The 22,633-nt window shown below is 36.3% G+C and overlaps 1 protein-coding gene across 1 annotated transcript in view; it reads right to left on the bottom strand.

The window, feature by feature from the left end:
- The window catches only part of LOC106875216 (sodium- and chloride-dependent taurine transporter), a 91,785-nt gene that overhangs the window by 66,657 nt on the left and 2,495 nt on the right, over positions 1 to 22,633 (bottom strand). The window lies entirely within an intron of this gene.

Genomic DNA, 22,633 nt, shown 5'->3' with positions numbered 1-22,633 from the left:
ACACCTTTTAGGTGATCGTTTTCTTTTCCATCCTCTCCATAATTCCTTTGGGAAGCGACAACCTCACGTCGTCGCCCACCTTCTGAGTCATCTTCTCATACTCCTTCAGGCCAGCCAAATCCAGCTCCCTTCGCTTCGCCTCCGTGGCTTCAGCAAAACTCCTTGTCTTCAACACCCCGTCCATCTTTGTGACCGCCCTTACCAGCTCCGACGACGACGACGACAACTCAGACCCGTTAAGGTCTGAGTACATCTTCTAAGCAACACAAAAACTACGTCCGACTCTCACAAAATCCAGACAGCAAATAACTCGACGCATGCGCAGAAGCAAGCTTCTTACCACACAGCCACGCCTGCGCCTATATACATATATATATATGGGAGAATATACGAAAAAACAACAACAGACGAGGACAGGTGGTGTAAATAACAAAAGGATGTATTAGTATGACGCTCGGGAATACGGAAAGTCTTTGACGTTTCGAGCTATGCTCTTGAACAGAAAGAATACGGAGACAAGGAGAAAAACACGGAGAAAAAAAATTGAATAGTGTCCAGTCAACGGTCAATATATTCTTTTATTCTTTTACTTGTTTCACTTATTTGGTCGCAGCCATGCTGGTGCACCGCCTTAGTCGAAGAAATCGATCCCAGGACTTATTCCTTGTAAGCCTAGTACTTATTCTAATCGGTCTCTTTTGCTGAAACGCTACGTTACAGGAACATAAACACACCAGCATCGGTTCTCAAGTGATGTCGAGGTGTGGTGGGACAAACACAAACACACACACAAATATATACATATATATATACGACGAGCTTCTTCCAGTTTCCGTTTACCAAATCCACTCACAAGGCTTTGGTCGGCCCGAAGCTATAGTAGAAAATACTTGCCAAAAGTGCCACGCAGTGGGACTGAACCCGGAACCATGTCGTTGGGAAGTAAACTTCTTAGCACACAGCCGCACCATATATATATATATATATATATATATATATATATATACTCTTATACTCTTTTACTTGTTTCAGTCATTTGATTGGAGCACCACCTTTAGTCGAGCAAATCTACCCCAGTACTTATTCTTTGTAAGCCTAGTACTTTTTCTACCGGTCACTTTTGCCGAACCGCTCAGTTACGGGGACATAAACACACCAGCATCGGTTGTCAAGTGATGTTGGGGGGACAAACACAGACACACAAATACATATACATATATACGACGGGCTTCTTTCAGTTTCCGCCTACCAAATCCACTCACAAGGCTTTGGTCGGCCCGAGGCTATAGTAGGAGACACTTGCCCAAGGTGCCACGCAGTGAGACTGAACCCGGAACCATGTGGTTGGTAAGCAAGCTACTTACCACACAGCCACTCCAACGCCTAACATATATATATATATATATATATATATATATATATATATATATATATATATATATGTTAGGCGCATATATATATATATATATATATATGTTAGGCGCATATATATATATATATATATATATGTTAGGCGCATATATATATATATATATATATATGTTAGGCGCATATATATATATATATATGTTAGGCGCATATATATATATATATGTTAGGCGTAGGAGTAGAATACTCATCCAAGGTGATTCCTTATCTATGACAAGTAGATTCAAATATCATTTAGAAGAATTTCAAGAAATTCAGAGTATTAACAACAAAAATACGTATAGAAAAAATTACATCTTCAATGTAGAATTCACCTTATAAAGCCAACAATTGTTTCTATTGTATCAATATATTTAGATGTAGAAAGCATCACTGAAATTGATATTTCCGAAAATATGTGCCAGCATAACGTTTTTAAGACGATCCAAAATTAGTTAAATTCAAAGTAAACTAAGGAAATATTTCCAGTGCATGAACGTTTCTTTTTTCTTATTTCCTGCAAAAAGAACACTAAGAGGAAGTGTAATCTAAGATATTTTGTATTCACCTATTAGTGATGTCTGTGGATAACGAAAAAATATACATAAGAAACGTTACAACAATTAGAAACAGAGATTTTAAGTCATGACAATTAGTTGTCTTTTTATTAAATATAGTAAACTTTGAATTTAACTAATTTTGTATCGTTTTGAAAACTTTGTGTGAACGTATTTTCGGAAATATTAATTTCAATGATATTTTCTATATCTAGATATGTCAATACAATAGAAAAAATTGTTGGCTTTATAATATGAACATGTGTGTGTGTGCGTGCGTGTGTACACATATACATGCGCACAGTTACTTTATATTATCTCTTTCTTGACATATTTATCAAAGTTTATTTATACGGCCAATGAACCATAACAATAAAACATCAAAAGTTTCTAGCATTTTAAATAACATACGTTGAAAAAAAATCAACATCAGATCTTTTGATTTTTGTCTTTGTTCTGTAGAATAACCCACTCTAAGTTCAACAATAGTTCAAATCTACTATTTAAAAAGACGTTAAATCAACCTACTTCAAAATTACCATACAAATACATTTTTATCGTTCCTAAGTTCAGGATGATCACATGAGATATTCATACTGCTACAAAGTAGTATAGCAATAAAATCTCAGCGAAAAGTCTGCTTTGGTTTCGATTATAGGTTGTAGTAATTTTAAACTCCACTTGCCTCACTAACGCCCTTGGAGAATATAGAAAGTCATTTCTACGTTTCTCCTATTCAACAATTCAGAATTCAATAACGTATGACTCCTTTTCATGAATAGTAAAATTGGAAATATATTTAATATTATTAAATTCATTTGACTGGACAAGTTAAGGGGTACATTATTTACATTATTTACATCTTGTTTGTTGTTAACACAACGTTTCGGCTGATATACCCTCCAGCCTTCATCAGGTGTCTTGGGGGAAATTTCGAACCTGGGTTCTCATTCCTAAGGTATTTTTCGATATTATTATTATTATTATTATTATTATTATTTACGTCATTGCCAGGAATCGAACTCGGAATATTGGGGTTAATAGCCCGCGCTCTTAACCACTATGCCATATGCCCGTGGGAGAGAAGTTAAGGAGTGTTATATTGAATGACGTACTAAAACAAATGAATCTCCGCCAGAATTTCCAGCTATCAGTACTCAGCTGTTTGATTGGTGTGAAAGTGGTTAAGTATTCCACAGTATCGTGTTAGTCTTCAATGTAATTCTAGCGTGGAAACAAGGTTACATAGTAAAAGGGGGTAACTTTTAAATTACAGGTACAGTTTATCCAACGGGTTTCAGTACACCAAAGTTCACTCACAGGGCATAGGTCGACTCGAGGCCACACACACACACACACACACACACACACACACACACACACACACACACACACACACACACACACGTGCGTGTAAGATGCTTGCCCAAGATGCCACGCATCAGAACCGAGATTTTATGATAGCGAAACGAACTTCTTAGTCATTCGGTCATATAACGTCACCGTTAAAACAAATTCTCATGTAACTGAAATTTCCCTTCTAGTAGGACAAAAAAAAAAAGAAACAAAAAAATCTTCAAATTAAATAAAGGATGCAGATCAATGTCTAATTTCCAATGAAAGACCAAGAACAGTTATTTCCAATAGACTTTTCTCTTTATAGAAGAGAAGAATTTTATCCAACTAACTATCCAGTATTTCAAGAATAACAGCTTCTTTTTCCCTACCCAGGCTTTCTTGATAAGTGAACTATCGCTCGAAGTTTATTTGATTCAGCAATGCGGAGCAAGAAATAAGTTCTTGATAATTAAAGTCTGAGTCTCGATTTCTATTTCCAGCTACAACCAATTTACGTTGATTTATTATCGCTGAATCCTCGAGAAATGTATAAAAGTCGAACAACCTCACAGGCTTGGAAAATGAAGAGATCGGTTTTATAGTGAATACTACTCAGGTAGGAGAATTAGTGTAGAAGCCTATATATGGGATACATGGAGGGAAAGTGTTGCAAATTGATGAAGATTTGTAACATTGTCTTTCTAAACAAAAATATTTAGAAAGTTTCTTTATATTAAAAATAGCTTGACTTCGTTGGGCTTTACCGAATGTTTATTTGTGGTAGTCCAAACAATAGAAAAAGACAGAAACCAAAACTTTTGAGTAAATAGAAATATGAGAATAATACAATTTGAAATTGAGACAATAACTACTAAATAATCTAAAATTCTTTTAAAGTTAATCTCAAGTGTAGCAATAGGCATGGGATAGTATATGGAAAGGATTGGTCTAAGTATTTTAACAAATAATTGAATAGATGTCTACAAAATATGCCTTGGTGTCACGACAGTATGTTGTGTTTTCATGTTATTCATATAACTTATTCGTGCTTTCAGATTACTAATATGAGACGTCTGTTGGTAAGTGACCTGAGAGTCATTAGCAAATGCAAATAAATTTTTGTTTTCTTTCTCTTAATAAGAAGGGAATTTCCGTTAAATATCAATTTTTGCGTACAACATTTAGTATATGCTCGGTAATTATCCGAATTTATGTTATTGCTCTGTTTGAGTTAGCTCATTTTAGTCTTATTAAAAACTCATCACAGACGTTATGTATTCAATGAAATGGATTGATATTTTAATAGATAATGGTCACTATAGGGCTTTCCTATAAGGTGTTATCCACCCCTGATTGGAACTCTCCCGTATGACATGTACGCATGCTCAGTGACTTGCTTTAACAGTTGCAATCAGCTGAATGCACATTGCCAGTGACATTTGACATAATTACCCACACTCTGTGGTCAGGATTCTTTTTTTGGTTTGATGTCGGTATCGAAGGGATTACCAGACACCGGACAATACAGTGAGAGCAGCTTTCACTCACATCATGGTATTCGATGCTGTGTACGTGTCTGTCGTGGTAAAATATGCCACTCCTTAACTGTTGCTTTGCTTTCATCCGTAGCACGAGGTAATTATGTCATTATCTGTGAAATTTGGCAACTTACAAAGATCTTTGGATCAGGCAATACTTCACCGAGAGGAGATATAAGCTTCTGCTTATTCCTGTCTGAAGTATCGTCCGATACTTCAGACTTATCGTCCGATGAATTTACTTTGTTGACGTATCGACATAATTTTTATACCTTTCAACCTTTCAATCAAGTCCGCCTTTCTTCCAGTAACATACTGTCCATATAATCTTAAATATTTCTTTAACTCAGGCACAGTAAGTACTTCGATAGCTGAATCATCAAGCTGCTTTATATCCATGATAAGATGTAAAACAATAACAATGGCGTGGGTTAGCCTCCGGAAGTTTAATTATCTACATGGAGCGCCGCCTAGCCAAGGGAGATAACCTACTTATAGGAAAGCCCTATAGATATTAAGTTTCCACGCTGACAGGACGACAGCAATCAATCCAATGAACGCAGCGTCTATGAATAATGTAATTTTAAATACAAAATACCTAAGATATTTAACTCTTTATAGGTCGAGGACATGTGTAATATAAATGATTTATAGAAGAAAAGAGTTCATTATTTACATTTGACAGATATTTGTCCTGATCTTATTTGTTGTTAACTGATATACTCGGCTGATATACTCTCCGGCCTTCATCAGGTGTGTTGGGGAAATATCGAACCTGGGTTCTCATTCCTAAGGTACTTTTCGATGTTGTTGTTATTATTATTATTATTATTATTATTATTATTATTATTATTATTATTATTCAGGTCACTGCTTGGAATCGAACTCAGAATCTTGGGGTTAGTAGACCGCACTCTTAACCACTGCGCCATATGCCCGTGGGCATACCTTAGGAATGAGAACCCAGATTCGAAATTTCCCCGAGACACCTGATGAAGGCTGGAGAGTATATAAGCCGAAACGTTGTGTTAACAACAAAGATGAGGACAAATATCCGTCAAATGTTAATAATGTAAATAATGTACATAATTCTTCATCTCTCAAATATAGAAGAGAAGAGTTATTCAGTATTTCAAGAATAACAGCTTCTTTTTTCCTAACCAGGCTTTCTTAATAATTGAACTATTACATGTTTCTATTTCATTGATTTTATTTTAAATGTAGTGAACACTATTATTGTATTATGTCAAAAGAAACTGATATTTTCATTTGAAATTCTTATTTTTAATTTCATGAAACTGACGTCTTCAGAAAACTCAGTGTTGTTTCATAATAGTTGTTAGAAAACTGAATGAAGATGTATAGATATGTGTGTGTGTGTGTGTGTGTGTGTGTGTGTGTGTGTGTGTGTGTGTGTGTGTACGCGATTTTAATATGTGTTATTAAAATGACTGTAACGTTGTTCCATATACTTTTACTCACACGGTAATGATTCTTTATAATGATGATATACACGCAGATGTGTATTATTGTCATTAACTATGCTGAACTCTGTATTGTTATGTAATTAACGACATTAATATGGTATTTTGATGTCAGTAATCCTATCATCCGGTAAGTGAATCCCGTTTGCTAGGTTCATTTTTGCTCTGGAAATTCTGAATGGCAAAACTGATTGAACGTTCACCTCTACAAGTCAGTGGCCCTAAACTTAGCCTTCTGCTATAATTCCATTCATATCTGGAATGCTTTATAGGGATATTAAATCGATTCAATTAATCGATTGCTATTGTATTTTATTGACTTCGGATAATCGTGGAGCTGACCACGGCAAGACTTGAACTCCGAAAGTAATGGCCGCGATTAGATACTGAGGCACTTAGTCAGATGCCCTAACGATACTATCAAGCCATTGCATTAATTCAGTTCTCGTCAGTTGGATATTTGTCTCTGATTAAGACGAAATGCTTAAATCTTATGGCGAGTATCTTTACGTCCTGAATTTCAATTCTGCCGCTTTATCTTTGTTTTCGTACTCTCAGTCAGATCTTCAAATCGATCAAATCAGTCAGGTATTCAGATCTAATCAATCATCAACACTTTATCCCCATAATGAGTTTCTCTTTGCCAATATTAGAAATAGTCGCTGATAATGATGTACAATTTTTTTAAAACCCTCTAGGTTTAAATTACAGCGGAGTAGAATTTGCCTTCAGTGTTTATAGAGACTTCGTTAACCGAATATCCGATCCACTCGGCTTTGTTAACCGAATATCCTAAGCAGTCGGCTACGTTAACTGAATATCCTAACTACTCGACTTCGTTATTTCACTTTCAAAATAGAAAGGAGAATAAAACTCAAAACATATATAATAAAAATTAAATTTAAAATAATTTATTTATCGGAAGTTTACGGAAATTTAAAGAACCCATTTATTACATGTATACATATTATGTGGAGGCGCAATGGTTCAGTGGATAGGGCAGCGGACTCGTTTCCATTCCAGTACTACCCAGGTAAGTTATTATCGATTTGATTACAAACCTATGACCTCCCACCTCTGCTGAAAGTACCGTAGTTGACATATTATATACTCTTCTTTTCATGTGCTGATTCTGTATTGCTTTTTCATTGCACCATCAACTCAACAATCAGGATTTTTAGTCAACACATCGTAACATAAGGCCACAGTGATACTTTGTTATTGCCTCAAGGCTTGAGAATATGAATGTTTCTCATATCCTCTGCATTGTCCTCTCATTTTCCCATGCCGAAATTTGGATATCAGCTTTCTTTTGTTGATGCACCTGCATTATCATTTCTCACCCTTTTTTGAAAATCAACAGGGTGCAACATGGTATTAGTTCTCATTGCATTGATGCTGTCGCATCGTTCTTTCGATGCATCAGCGAGGATATGCAAAACTTGGTTATGCCACCAGAATACTGTGACGACAATCACCAGAAATACTGTGACGACACACTAGCCCCACCATCTAATACTGCTCGGGGATGGAAACATTCTGAAGAGCTCTCTCAAGCCTGGGATGGAAACGCTCTCGAGAGCTATTTCAAGCTTGGTGCCTCCACTTTTCATAACATGCTCCACGATAACTCTCTTTGTTCAACTGTATCCCATACTGCCCATGCGCATTGGTTTCCTAACCCTACTCCCTTATTGAAACACCCCTCTTTAATATGACGATTTCTTTGCTCACGAAATCTCGTCTGCCTTTATTATTCTATCGAGGTGTCCATTTGTCCCCTCAACAGCTTATTTGTGTATCTTTCCTTTCCATAAACACTGTTGATCCAACAATACGAACAATAGGCTTCACCAAATTCCATAGCGTCATATGAGAACACCAGAGGTGTTAAAGGAACTTTCGTGTGTGTGTGTGTGTGTGTGTGTGTGTGTGTGTGTGTGTGTGTGTGCTTCTGTGTGTGTGTGTGTGCTTGTGTATGTGTGTGTGCATGTGTGTGTATGTGCATGCATGTATGTGTGTGCATGTGTGTGTGAGAGAGGGATGCTGGAGATATGCAAGTGTCTTGTTTAGGTGCCGGGTTCCGTCATTTTATATAGCATCTTAGTCTTTCGATGAATCTAATTCAATAAAATAAATACCAAACTGAAATAAATGTCGGTGTCGATGTGATTCGCAAAACGCAGTGCAACAGCATGGTATCAGTCCAATGAGAGAAACCAGTAACAGAATAAGAGAATAATATAAAAGATCCTTAATCCATATTGACTTTGTCTATATTTATAGCTTCCTTCGTCTTATCTGACATTCTACATGAATCAACAATCTCACTGGCTTGGATATCTCAACAATTTTGCTTTCCTTCCGGAGGTTTCAAATCATTTCATAAACGCATAAATACAACAACTTATGCTATTGTTTGTGTTTTGTTTTTACTTTAGCACATTTTTTGCTTGGAGTGATAAAGGAAGATTTTTTTCTGTAGTGGTGGGTGATAGGTGCTTTTTGGCATAAGTTAGAGAATGAGAAGATTTTTCTTTTTTCATGAAGAAAGCTGTAATCGCATTCCTATAAACGTGTTTTTCTGTTTTATAATGTAACAATAAAATAGCCATATCTATGCTCGTGGCTGTTTTATGGTAAGATACAAAAACAGGAAATAAATAGTATACTTTTAGAGCCTGTCTTTATTACAACTTTTGGTATTCTTTCCGTCTGTCTGTCTGTCTGTCTGTCTGTCTGTATGTATGTATTCTTTTAGTCTTTTATTTGTTTCAGTCATTAAACTGCGGTCATACTGGGGCACCGATTCGAAGAACTGTAGTCGAATGAATCAACTCCATTACTTTTTTTAAAATCAGGTACTTATTCTATCGGCCCCTTCTACCGAATCGCTAAGTTACGGAGAGGTAAGTACATCATCACTGGTTATCAAACGGTGTTAGGATACAAACGGGTACACGATCACACACACACACACACACACACACACACACACACACACACACACACACACACACACACACAACGTAGGAGTTCGAAGTTCGATATGCTGAAAAAAATTAACGAAAGTGTAATCTTCATATAATTAAGGTACTTTCGGCCTAATGAGTAGCTAGCTGAGTAACCTTCGTTAAGCAACTATTACATCAGAAGATTTGCCACCTGGGAGACAAATATAACCTGGATTTTACCAGCTCAACTCCCTTAATTTGGATATATATACACACATACATACATATACATATACTTACATACATATATATATTAGTAGATATGGTAGACGGGACCTGAAAGGAGCCCAGCTGTGTGTGTGTGTGTGAGTGTGTGTGCATATATATGTGCATACATACACATATGCATGTATATACTTAAGCGCGTGTGCCTTCATGTTTATCTCCAACCACCGCTTGACAATCGTTAAGTTACGTCCCCGTAACTTAACGGCAAAAAGTGCCTAGAATAAGTACCAGGTCTAAGAAAAAAAGTAGAGGGGCCGATTTCTTCAACTAAACTAAAAAGCGGTACTGCAACATGGCCGCAATCCAATGACTGAAACAAGTAAAAAATAAATTATATATATAAGTAATAAAAAAAACGGACAAAAAAACATAAGAAAGAATAACAACGCGCAGACGTGGTACATGCAAAGTATTAATAATACGCTCAGGGAAGGAAAGAAAGGGTGTTTTAGGTTTCGAGCAAAGCTCTTCTTCAGAAACGGGAGACAGTTATCACTATAATGTGTGTGTGTGTGTGTGTGTGTGTGTGTGTGTGTGTGTGTGTGTGTGTGTGTGTGTGTGTGTGTGTGTGTGTGACGAAAGAAAAAAATCGCCAACAATCTACATGTAGTTACATTTTGGAATGTATATATATATATATATATATATATATATATATATATATGAATTTTTTCAAATCTATGTACATAAGCTCACAGATATATGCAAACATGTGTATATATGTATGTATGTATGTATGTATGTATGCGTGTATAAACGTTAATCCTCTTATGGCGTTTTTAAATAGCACTTAGATAAACCTCAAAAATGTTTTCTTAATCATTACTCCTTAATTCGAGTTAAAATGCTTTCTTCTACATCTAAAAGAAAATATAAAACTAAATATAAACGTGTTTATGCATGTGCACTCAAATACGTGTAACTATATTTACTCGAGTTTGTCTGAATGAGAGGAAAAAGAACTGGGTCCCCTCCTACTTGACGGTTGATTCGTTTATAAGTAGAACGGATTCTAAACACAATAATGCTAACAAAGAACAATCCAATCCATAGAAAAAGCGGTTGTAAAGCAATGAACATAAACACACGTTCACACAAACTCGCACGCACACACATAGGAACTTTAACACGCGATACTGGTGGAATAAAACGCATTCCTAAGAGTTTGCCGGTAATGAAAATTGTTTTCATAATAGAAATCAATGAACACTAGATGTTCAGTGTAATGAAACACGCCTACACGAAAAAAAAAATTAATAAATAAATAACAGAAGAGAACCTTTGAAAGATCCCTACAATACAGAGTCTATGTAGAAAATACCTAATATATTGGCTAAGATGAATTAGTTTCTGGGCGTATTCGTACATACGTATGCACACACACACACACACACACACACACACACACACACACACACACACACACACACACACACACACATACGGCGAGCTGGCAGAACCGTTAGCACACCGGGCGAAATGCTTAGCGGTATTTCGTCTGCCCGCTACGTTCTGAGTTCAAATTCCGCCGAGGTCGACTTTGCCTTTCATCCGTTCGGGGTCGATTAAATAAGTACCAGTTACGCACTGGGGTCGATATAATCGATTTAATCCGTTTGTCTGTCCTTGTTTGTCCCCTCTGTGTGTAGCCCCTTGTGGGTAGTAAAGAAATAACACACACACACACACACAAACGGTCCTATTTATCTTTGTTGTTCAAATGCATGCTACTGACTACTCTGAGTTATTTCTGATAGCTTATTTTCGTTTCATTTGTACAATTACCTGGGTCATACACATGTTCAACTCTTGAGGCACCTCTGCTGGAGATAAGACAGGAAAGCTGCTATGCTGTTGATGTTTACTGAAGCAGAAACCCGTGCGCTCGTGTGTGCGTGCGTGTATACATACATACATATATACATACATACATATATACATACATTCAAGCATACATGTATACATACATACATACATATCTTTTATCTTTTACTTATTTCAATCATTACACGATGGCCATTCTGGAGCACCGTCTTCAGTTTTTAATCGAATGAATCGAACCCAGTATTCATATTTTAAGCCTGGTACTTATTCTATCGGCATCTTTTGCCAAACCGCTAAGTTACGGGAACGCAAACACACCAACACCGGTTGTCAAGTGGTGGTGGTGGTGGGGGGGGGGGGCAAGCACAGACACACACACATACATACACGTATATATATATATATATATATATATATATATATATATATATATATATATATATATAAGACTCTTGCCCAAGGTGCTACACAGTGGGACTGAACGCAGAACCATGTGGTTGGGAAGCAAGCTTACGTTCGAAGGCACATACAAGAAGGTGAGTACTTAATACATGTCGTAGACATTTGTTTGAAGTTGAGCATTCATTCTATTTCAGCTCAATTTTCTCAGTATCCTCGATACTTTGGACGATAAAAATATGGTTGAAAATGTTTGATCAGGTTGTGGAGGCACATGCAATGGTTAAATCGTTTTTCATTGGTCATCTTTAGTCAGATTGTCGACGAAGTGTTTAATACGGGAAGAAAACTGTTAAAGCATTCAAAATATTTATGTAATCAGGGAAACGTTCAGAATTTACTGAAGTGGTCAACGATCAGTGATTGTAGAGGTGATATTTGCCCGGTGTTGTATTTAATGCTATATCTAAGAAGTTAACAATTCATATGTTCGTACTGGTGTCTCAAACTTGAAGCTTGAAATGACTAACAAAAATTTTTGCCAACGTCAGTAATTAGTGCTTATCTCATATTTCTTGTTTAGCATCGTAGATGTTTGTATTTGGATATAGAACTTTACAGTGAAGCACAAGGTCCATCGACTTGGAATAAACTGAGACAGTTTCCGAAATATTCTTCTTTATTGGGACGTAATTGATCGCACAGTGCTTCAACTTTCAATCTATTGGCGGAATAATTCTATCCTAATTCCAAAGGGATGAGTGTGATGTGTTTATCTCATCTTGAGGGTATTCCTTGCTATCCCTATGCAGTCCTTTTCTGTACCAGAAGCAGATTTTATTCTTGATGTGAGGTGAGAAATTACTGTGTGCATATTATAAATCACAATGGATAGTCAGGAAACGTTGCCTTCAAAGCTACTAAAGCTAATTTCTGTTGTTCTCATTAAATAATTTATGGTACATATGTGTGAGTGAAAAATAATTACTTATGAAGAATGCAAAGTTCTTAGTCGTTCTGCTACAAGGAGTGAATTAAATCATATGATATGTCTCTTCCTACGTCTGCTATTTTGTGTGACTTTCTTTATATATATATACATTCTAGATTTTATCTGGAGTTAGTTCATGATTATGCGTCATTATAGTGGGAGGCAGCTTGGTTGCATAGATAACAGATGAAAGATTCCTTTATTTGCATTATCTACTAGCTCTTTTATGATTGAAGTTTTTGTTTGCATAGTCTTCATTAGGATTCCCTGTCGTGGTGATATTTACTTGTGGTCATATATCATATTATTTCCAAAAGATTAACGTTTCAAACTTCGTGCCGAATGTGATTTCCAGTATATTTGTTTGAAAACTTAGATAGAATGCTTATCAATTCGTTTCTAAATTTGCATATATTTTGTCTATTCGTCTTGTAGGAGGTACTTGACAATTGTCCTTGGTAATTCTATGACTTTACAGCTTGCATGACTTTTCGTAGTTCCTAAAATATGCAAGTCGTTTAATTCGGAAAATTCTGTTCCATTTAAACTTTCGTGGAAATAGTGAAAAGTTCTTCGCCTTCATTTCTGACCCAGAACAAGTTGTCATGAAACAAGAATGACTTCGTAGCGTTCATAATTATTCTAATGATAGACATGCAAATGTAATGAATATTTTTCTGAATTCTAAGGCTTTCAGAAAATGTTTAAATGTTAAAATGGTTAAATGTTAAACGTTAAAATTCTACAAAAGCAAATAAAGGGAATCTTAAAAGTGCTTCACCTTCCATGATATTAAACGATTTAATTACGGCGCTGTTTGTAGTTCGACTGCACTCAGTTCTCGAGGTTAATTAAGTCGAGGATGTGCTTGCAAACTATATCCGATTCATATTGGCGGGGCATATTAATCTGTGTTAGGATTAAGTAAAAAGTTTTATGGTTCTACACGGCTTACGCATACCGAAGCATTGCAAACGGTTTTCAATTTTAAAATTAGGTTGTTAGTGTTTTTGTTTCAGCTTATATAATATCTGAATGACGTGGCTTGTCTTTTTTTTTTCTTTTTAAGTATATGGACGTTGAAAATGTTGCGTTCCAGTAGACGTTGTTTTGTTGAAGTTGAAAGTATGTGTGCTTAATAATAGCCGATATAAATGTTGGTTGATTTCTCCAGCCACGCATTACTTCATACAGAGGGAAGAGAGAGGGAGAGATATATAGATAGAGAGAGAGAGAGAGAGAAAGTAAATGGGAAACACAGAGACAATTATCATAAAAAGTGCAGGATGAGTGCATATGTTAGGCTTCCTGGCTGGCTAATAGTAAAGGAACGCTACGCACGCACACATACGCGCGCGCGCGCACACGCACACGCACACACAAAGTGAGAGCGAAAGATAGAAACAGAGGCAGAGAATAAGACATTTGTTATAGAAAAAGGTAAATATGAAAACAATTGTAAATTGGCAATCCATTTCAAATTTAGTATTTTTGTTTATATTTCAAAATGAGTTGTCAGTTTGCAAATTTGCAAATTATTTTTACATGAATCTAATACATACATAAATATACACCTACACACACCTACACACACCTACACACACCTACACACACACACACACACGCGCGCGTACACATACGCATGCACTTACGCACATACACACATGTACACACACGTACAGATGCACGCACACACACAATTGTATTGAACAGTGAGAATGAGTGCTCAGGACTGCATTTGGAGGATAAATATTCTATATTTCAATGCTTTCATGTGGAAAACATTTCCACAATTTTCAAGCTATCCACTGTGCTATCCACTGTGCTATCCACTGTGCTGGTAATCGCTTTCTCTTTGGGTGAACTACATGCTCTCATACAAAATCAAAGCGATTACCAATATTTTTAAGTAGATCGCTTGAAAATTGTGAAAATTTTCTCTGCATGAAACCATTGGTATGATTTTTGCATCAGACAACGAAATCTATCAAAAATTAAGGCGATTACCAACGCTTTTAAGTGGATCTCTTGAAAGTTGTTGAAATTCTTTATAATAAACCAAATTAAAACAAAGAGATGTAATGTATAGGCCAATGCAGTTAAAATCCAGTAAATCCAATTGGTAATGATTATTATAATAGGAGTGTATAAAATATAAAGAAAGAGAGAAGGTGCAAGAGGAAAAATTTATTCCACCAAGTGACATCCATACAACGACGATAGTTTCACAGCCTTTACCATTATTATAATGTGAGTTCTTGTCCACTTGTATGTTGCTGTCATCGCCACTATTATGTTGTGGCAGTTATTATCTTTGACCCGTCTAAGGCAGCGAGCTGGCAGAATCGTTAGCACGCCGGGCGAAATGCTTAGCAGTATTTCATCTGCCGCTACGTTCTGAGTTCAAATTCCGCCGAGGTCGACTTTGTCTTTCATCCTTTTGGGGTTGATAAATTTCGTATCAGTTGAGTACTAGGGTCGATGTAATCAACCATCACCCTCCCCCAAATTTCAGGCCTTGTGCCTATGATAGAAAGGAATATCTTTGACCAGTCTATCGTGCTATCGCTTATAGCTCCGCAAGACAATAACTTTGAAACGTCTACCTTGACGATAACTCGAACTCGTTGTTGGCACTCCGTCGCTTACGACGTCGAGGGTTCCAGTTGATCCGATCAACGGAACAGCCTGCTCGTGAAATTAACGTGCATGTGGCTGAGCACTCCACAGACACGTGTACCCTTAACGTAGTTCTCGGGGATATTCAGCGTGACACAGTGTGACAAGGCTGACCCTTTGAATTACAGGCACAACAGAAACAGGAAGTAAGAGTGAGAGAAAGTTGTGGTGGAAGAGTACAGCAGGGTTCGCCAACATCCCCTGCCGGAGCCTCGTGGATCTGTAGGTGTTTTCGATCAATAAACACTCACAACGCCCAGTCTGGGAATCGAAACTGCGATCCTATGACCGCGAGTCCGCTGCCCTAACCACTGGGCCATTGCGCATCCACTACTCGAACTCGTATATCACACGTAGCTGACACTGACACGTACAACGACTCTACTACTTCTGACCTCCTACAAACGGCTGATGCCTGACTTTATAGTGGTTGGTTCAGTCATACCACTTGTCACGTGGGAAGGAGTATACCATTTCATTACAACATCTCTCCGTTTAGTTTTTTCTTTCTTTGGGAAGCAAGTAATTTCATTTTACTTTATTCACTCCTGCTCCCTTTTTAGCGTTTCTTTTTCCAACTTTATATTTTTTTCTTTTTGGCGTTTAATTGTAGGAACTCTGTTTTCTTCCTTTTTCTTCCACTTGTATGCGCGGGTTCAACCACCTGTAACGGTGTTGGTACCTGGAATGTGTCATATAGCCGTTTCATAGGTTCTTTCAAGCTGTCTGGTACATTTTCTATGAATCCCTTCTTTAATTGGTTTCTGTGTCTTTTTCAATATCTTTTCTTTTGTTCTTTACCTCGTGCATCATTTTCCCTATGTACTTTGTAATTTCGCCTTCTTCCCAGGACTGTTTTCCATTTTTATACGACCTCATGTACATCTTATCACCAATTTTGAAACATTTTGATATGTCTTTCCTGGCACTTTTTCGTTCCTCGCCAGGTAACAGTTTATCAAAAACTGGTTTCACCTTCCTAACGAACATCAGTTTTGCTGGTGAGTTTTCTGCTGGTGTATTGGGGTTCGGTGTCACCCTTTATACCCTTAGGAATTGCTGCAGAGCGACTTCGTCTGTAACTTCCTTGTTTGCTTTTCTCAAAGCTCTATTAAAAGTGTCAACAAACCGCTCTGCCTGTCCATTTTATCTGGGGTGGTAAAGTGCTATCATTTTATGTTTTTCCGTGAACATTTCGCAGAATTTTCTAAATTCACTGGACACAAATTACGTTCCACTATCAGGTACAATCACATCTTGGATGCCAAATCTTGCGAATAATTCGTGCAAAAACTTTGATACCGTTTCGGAGGTTGGTCTTTTGCACTTAACAATTTCGGCCATTCGGTAAAACTGTCAACTACTACTAAGTAGTAATAACCATTTAACAGACCCGCAAAATCGATATGTAGTCTTGACAATGGATTTTTTACTTCTAGCCGAGGCTCCTATTTTTGAGTAGGCAATTTCGCTGCCAGAGCACATCCTCTGCAGCCTTTTTACTACGTTTTCAACTTCCTTGTCCATCTTCGGCCAATACACATAACTGCGCATGAGCGCTTTCATCCTTACGATCCCCGGATGTCCAGTATGGAATTCTTTTAACATTCTTTTTTGTAGAGTCTCAGGTATCACCACCCTTTGGCCATCCATAAGTACGCCGTCGCACGTTGAATATATATTTACCTGCTGTTGTTTTTTCTTACCGAACCTATTTTTGTTTTCTTTAGCTGCCCATAGTTTTTTTTTTTTTTTGTTTCATTAATGAACTTATCTTTTGACGCGTGTTGCTTTATCTCCTCCAGAGTTATTGTTAACTCTTGTATAATGTTCCACATTTGCCCTTCGGCTCTAAGGGTTGCTTTTACTGTCTTTGAATGGTTCGCTATTTCTGGGTATTAACCTGGATAGGCCGTCAGCATGTCCTAACTTTCTCGAAGGTAAATACACCATTGGTCTTATCTGTAAACAATCACTGCTTTGGATTTCTTCTGTGTCGGGCCGTACTTTTAATATCATATCGCACTCTTCCGACAATTTCTGAAGTTATATCCTATTTCATTTCCAACTTTGCGAGAATTTTCGTTCTGACTTCTGCGTCCTTTTTAGCAGTAAGTCCCTGAACAAAAGCAGGCACTTGAACGAGTCTGGAGTTAGTTTATCCACTTTAAATCTTTCACACTCTCTGTTCACTCTACCTGCATATGTGGTAAATTCTTCGTCATCGCTTTCCTCCGTGTTCAAAAACTTCCAACGTGTGTTGAATAACGATGTTTTTTCCCTGAAAATCTTACATAAAATGTCAATTGTGTCCGTGAAATTTATGTCAGAAACTTTTTTAGGTAATATAAAGTTACAGTATTTCTCATGCTCTATCGTCGCCAGTTTCCTCAGAATTAGACGCAATTTCGTTTCGTCTGTCTAGTCTTTTTCAAAAATTTGTTCAGGTCTTCGGTAATATGCCTCGATAGTGATTCCTTCTTCCTGGTCATATTTAAATTCATTCATTGAATTTGCTATATGGTCAGGTGAAAACGTATTTTCCAGTTTTGTTACCAACTTCATTAGTTATAGCATTTGTTGCTGTAATATTTGTTGCTGTTCTTGTTCTTTGAGTTGTTGTTGTTGCTGTTTTTTGAAGTTCAACTAAATCCTCTAACAAGTTTTCCATAGTTTTACGGATCTTTCGTAAAATATATACAACAAAAATGTTTGTTACTCCTCTGTCGAGTTTTTAATTTCTCCACGTGAAATGTTTTCAACATCGTCCGCGTGAATTGTTTATTTTCTCGTGAAAAGAATGTTTTTGTTTTTCAACGTTATCCGCATGATTTGTTTATATCCTCGACATCACTGTTATTAAGTGGATCCTCGTCTACTTGTATGTTGCTGTCGATACTGTAATATTCTTGTCGCCACTAATACATCGTGGCGGTATTCTACGTCTAATTATCTTTGACCAGTCTATCGTGCTATCGCTGATAGTTCCGCAAGACAATGACTTTGAAACGTCTACCTTGACGATAATTCGAACTCGTATATCATACATAACTGACACTGACTCGTACAGCTACAACGACTCTACTACTTCTGACCTCCTACAAACGGCTGATGCCTGACTTTATAGTGGCTGGTTCACTCATACCACTTGTCAGGCGGGAAAAGGTGTATCATTTCACTACAACAATCATGTAAAAACTATTTATTTCATTGTATAATAAATAAATAAATTATTTTACATGCCTGCATTAATATAAATAATATAATATAAATTATATAATTCAGATGAATAATTTATAAATTAAAACAAGTATAAAGACTTGCTCTTCAGGTCAATGAATATCATAGGTACTTTACTTTTCTTTCATCGCCTCAGTACATATTGTCTGCTATATATCAGTATTTAAATGTAGCCTATCTGCGTTTATATATATATTTACTGAGAGGATGCAAGAAAAGTAAAGTAACTCTGATATTCATTGACCTGAAAAGCAAGTCTTTATGCTTGTATTAATTTATGAATTATGTAACAGTTTACCCAAGTTGATTATGTAACAGTTTACCCAAGTTGATTATGTAAAAGTTTACCCAAGTTGATTTTTTTTTATTATGAGTTCTTCATATTCATTAATTCTCTTATATTTAGTTTGGAAAAGGACTAATGAATCCAATGATGTTTAATTACCTTAACAATCAGCCAATCCTTGGAATAAAATAATAGTAAAATAGCATTTTGTTCGCACGTTTTACAATTGGTCGCCAAGGATCATGCGAATATTTTTGCTTACTAATAAAAATCGTCAACTCCGGATTTAAAATGGTAGATTTCATAATTTATTTTACATGTAATCTGATTGCTTAATTTTGTTTTGTATTTTTCAACTAGATTGTTGTTCTCCTTTGTGTGCGAAAGTCAGTGTATGTGTGTAATTCTATATGAAATTGTAAGCCTGTCATGATGATTGCATAAAAGTATTTCCATGAACATTGCGACTCACTGCACGGTGCGTAAACTAAACGATAGTATTATCATCACTTATTTTGAGAATGAGGCTGTGAAGGTTACCAAACGTTAATCTTAATAGATTTAGGACCCTTTTTGTTCAAACCAGACTTGGGCGTGGTTGTGTCTTTAATATAACATTCTTGAAAAATGTTGCTCTCTATTTCAACACACGCGCATGTGCGTGTATATAGAACAGAAATAAATGTACATGTCTAGCTGAGAACTATACTGCACACTCCAACATGCAGTGGTGAATTGTATGAGATATATGTGACAATCTAGATATGCTGTATTCTCTCCATTGTTCTCTCTATTCTTGTGATGGTAGAGATAGTCGCCACCGCAGTAGTAAATGTGATAAAGGATTTTGGTAGTAATAATCTGAATGAACGTTAGCTTAATCTAAATTTAGGTGAACTTGGTTGGGAATTTTTTTACCTTGTTACATATTCAGTCATTAATATTATATATTCATGTCACACATGTAGATTACATTACATTGTCTGAATTTTAAGACAAAGCAGTGTCACAACGTCACATTACAGAATGTCTGACTGCCCTACTTACAGTAGAATATCTCTATATCACGAAATATAAGATATATAACAGTATAATTTCTATGCTCCAACTTTATCCAGCTACACATCATATACCTGTGTTTGACGGCGATTCTCTATTACAATACTATATTTCAATGATACAATTATAAGATATATCGTAAAAAAATTTATATGTCCCTGATATATTTCAGACAGTAGCAGTTTTCTATATCATAGATACACTACTATAATCCAACTTATGTGGGAGTGCTATTCCAAAGGTCCTTGCCGAACTTTTGGAATGGCACTCCCACATAAGTAGTGTGAAAATTATCCGGAAACGACGGGATACTCAGCTAGTGTGTGTGTGTGTGTGTGTGTGTGTGTGTGTGTGTGTGTGTGTGTGTGTAATCTATCTTTTACATTTTCCTCATTAGACTGTGGCCATGCTGGGGTGACACCTTGAAGAATTGTATAGTCGAATCAATCGACTCCAGTATTTATTATTATTTATATTTTAAAGCCTGACACTTATTCTATCTGTCACTTTAGCCGAACTGCAAAGTTACGGGGACGTAAACACACCAACAATACCCGTTGTCAAGCGGTAGTCGGGGACAAACACACACACACACACACACACACACACACACACACACACACACACACACACACACACACACACACACACACACACATTATTTATTTAAAGCGCACAATACATGTATTAAAGCGCGACTAATAGTTTCAAATGTTGATAAAACTAACTCAAAAACATTCGTCAGGCGCAAACCACATATAACAAACTGAAAAAATTGAATAATAGAAGAAACGCGAAAAAACTGAGAACGCAGCATACAGAAAACGCAGAAGAATATGTTTGAGTTTTCTCAACATATGAAGCTTTTAGTAGCGCTTTAATACATGTATTGTGCCCCTTAAATAAATAACATTTATCTCTCATTAGATGGAATACTTTTTGTTGAATTTTCTGTCACGGAACAGTACAATATATATATATATATATATATATATATATATATATATATATATATATATAGATAGATAGATAGATAGATAGATAGATAGATAGATAGATAGATAGATAGATAGATAGATATATACGACAGGTTTCTTTCAGTTTCCGTCTGTCAAATCCACTCACAAGGTTTTATTCGTAGTATAGTAGAAGACACTTGCCCAATGTTCCACACACTAGGACTGAGACCGGATCCTAGTGGTTGGAAGCAAGCTTCTTACCACATAGCCACGCATATATAAGAAAAATAAGAAAACAGAGACAAATCAATTAATAGTTATATTTATTAATTACAGAAAGCATGTTCTTATTTTTCTTAAATATAAACCTCGGTTTTTTTAATTACTTATTTTTGAGTATTAAAACTAAAATTCAAAATAAGTAATAGGTAAGAAACTAGTAAATTCACTGGATATTATTATCCCTTAATGAGTCTTATTTAACCCCAAATGGAACTTATATATATATGTGTGTGTGTGTGTGTGTGTGTGTGTGTGTGTGTGTGTGTGTGTGTGTGTGTGTGTGTGTGTGTCTGTATGCATACATCTGTATATGTATGTATGAATGTATATATTCAAGTGTTATGCTCTGTATAACTATATATTCCTTGAATGAGTTTAATTTATACATCTATATACGTTGATATAATTACATAACTTCGCCCAAAATCATCTGTAAAACCACCCGCTTAGAAACTCTTCTAATATATGTTGCATATCTATGAATCTAAATGAAAGATGCACCCCTACTGCTTCTTATGCATTTGCAATTCATACCCGATACTAAAAGTCTCCCTACACTCAATCTATAAATACTTGTACAGCAATATTTTCCATATTGCTTAACAATCTGACTGTTTACAACACAATCCTATCCTCTTCCACATTGCTTAACAATCTGACTGCATGCAACACAGTCCTAGCTGTCATGACTTTGTGTAACGTATCCAGATATTACTGTCATTTTATTTTACAGGCGTTATCTTCACATCACAGCCGAATGATACTGATGCAAATGTGTCTATATAGAAATACAAATATTTTAGTTACAAAGATTCTTTCTATTGAGACGAATCTACAGGAATTATTCTTTTACTTGTTTTAGTCAGTGCACTGCGATCATGCTGAAGCCTTGATAAGCTGGGGCGACCAACTTGATGTAATTACTATTTAAAGCTGGTACTTAGTGTACCGGCCTCTTTTGGTCAAACTGCTAACGCATGTCTCTCAAGGGGTGAGTGACAAACACAAACACATAGCCCCACAAATTCACAAACACACGCATGCACACACACACATGTATGTATAAGTGTATATGTATTCTCTCTCTTAGTTCTTATATATATATATATATATATATATATATATATACATATATATATATATATATATACGTATGTGTGTGTGTTTTATATATGTCCGTGCGTGCGCGCGTGCACGTGCACGTGTGTATTCAAGTGTTATACTGTGTATAACTATCCGCGGTAAGATTAGTTTTGTGGATATTTGTGGATTTTCGGGCAGGAGTTTGATTAAACAGTCTCTTTGCTCCCTCCCACATCCTGGATGCTGCAGTTAATGGGAGGTTCAC

This window comes from Octopus bimaculoides, chromosome 1 (genome assembly GCF_046866305.1).
Source record: "Octopus bimaculoides isolate indiv1 chromosome 1, ASM4686630v1, whole genome shotgun sequence".
NCBI classification, from domain to species: Eukaryota; Metazoa; Mollusca; class Cephalopoda; order Octopoda; family Octopodidae; genus Octopus; species Octopus bimaculoides.
Note: the sequence above shows the minus strand (reverse complement) of the source record. Positions and strands in the feature narration are given on the sequence as shown.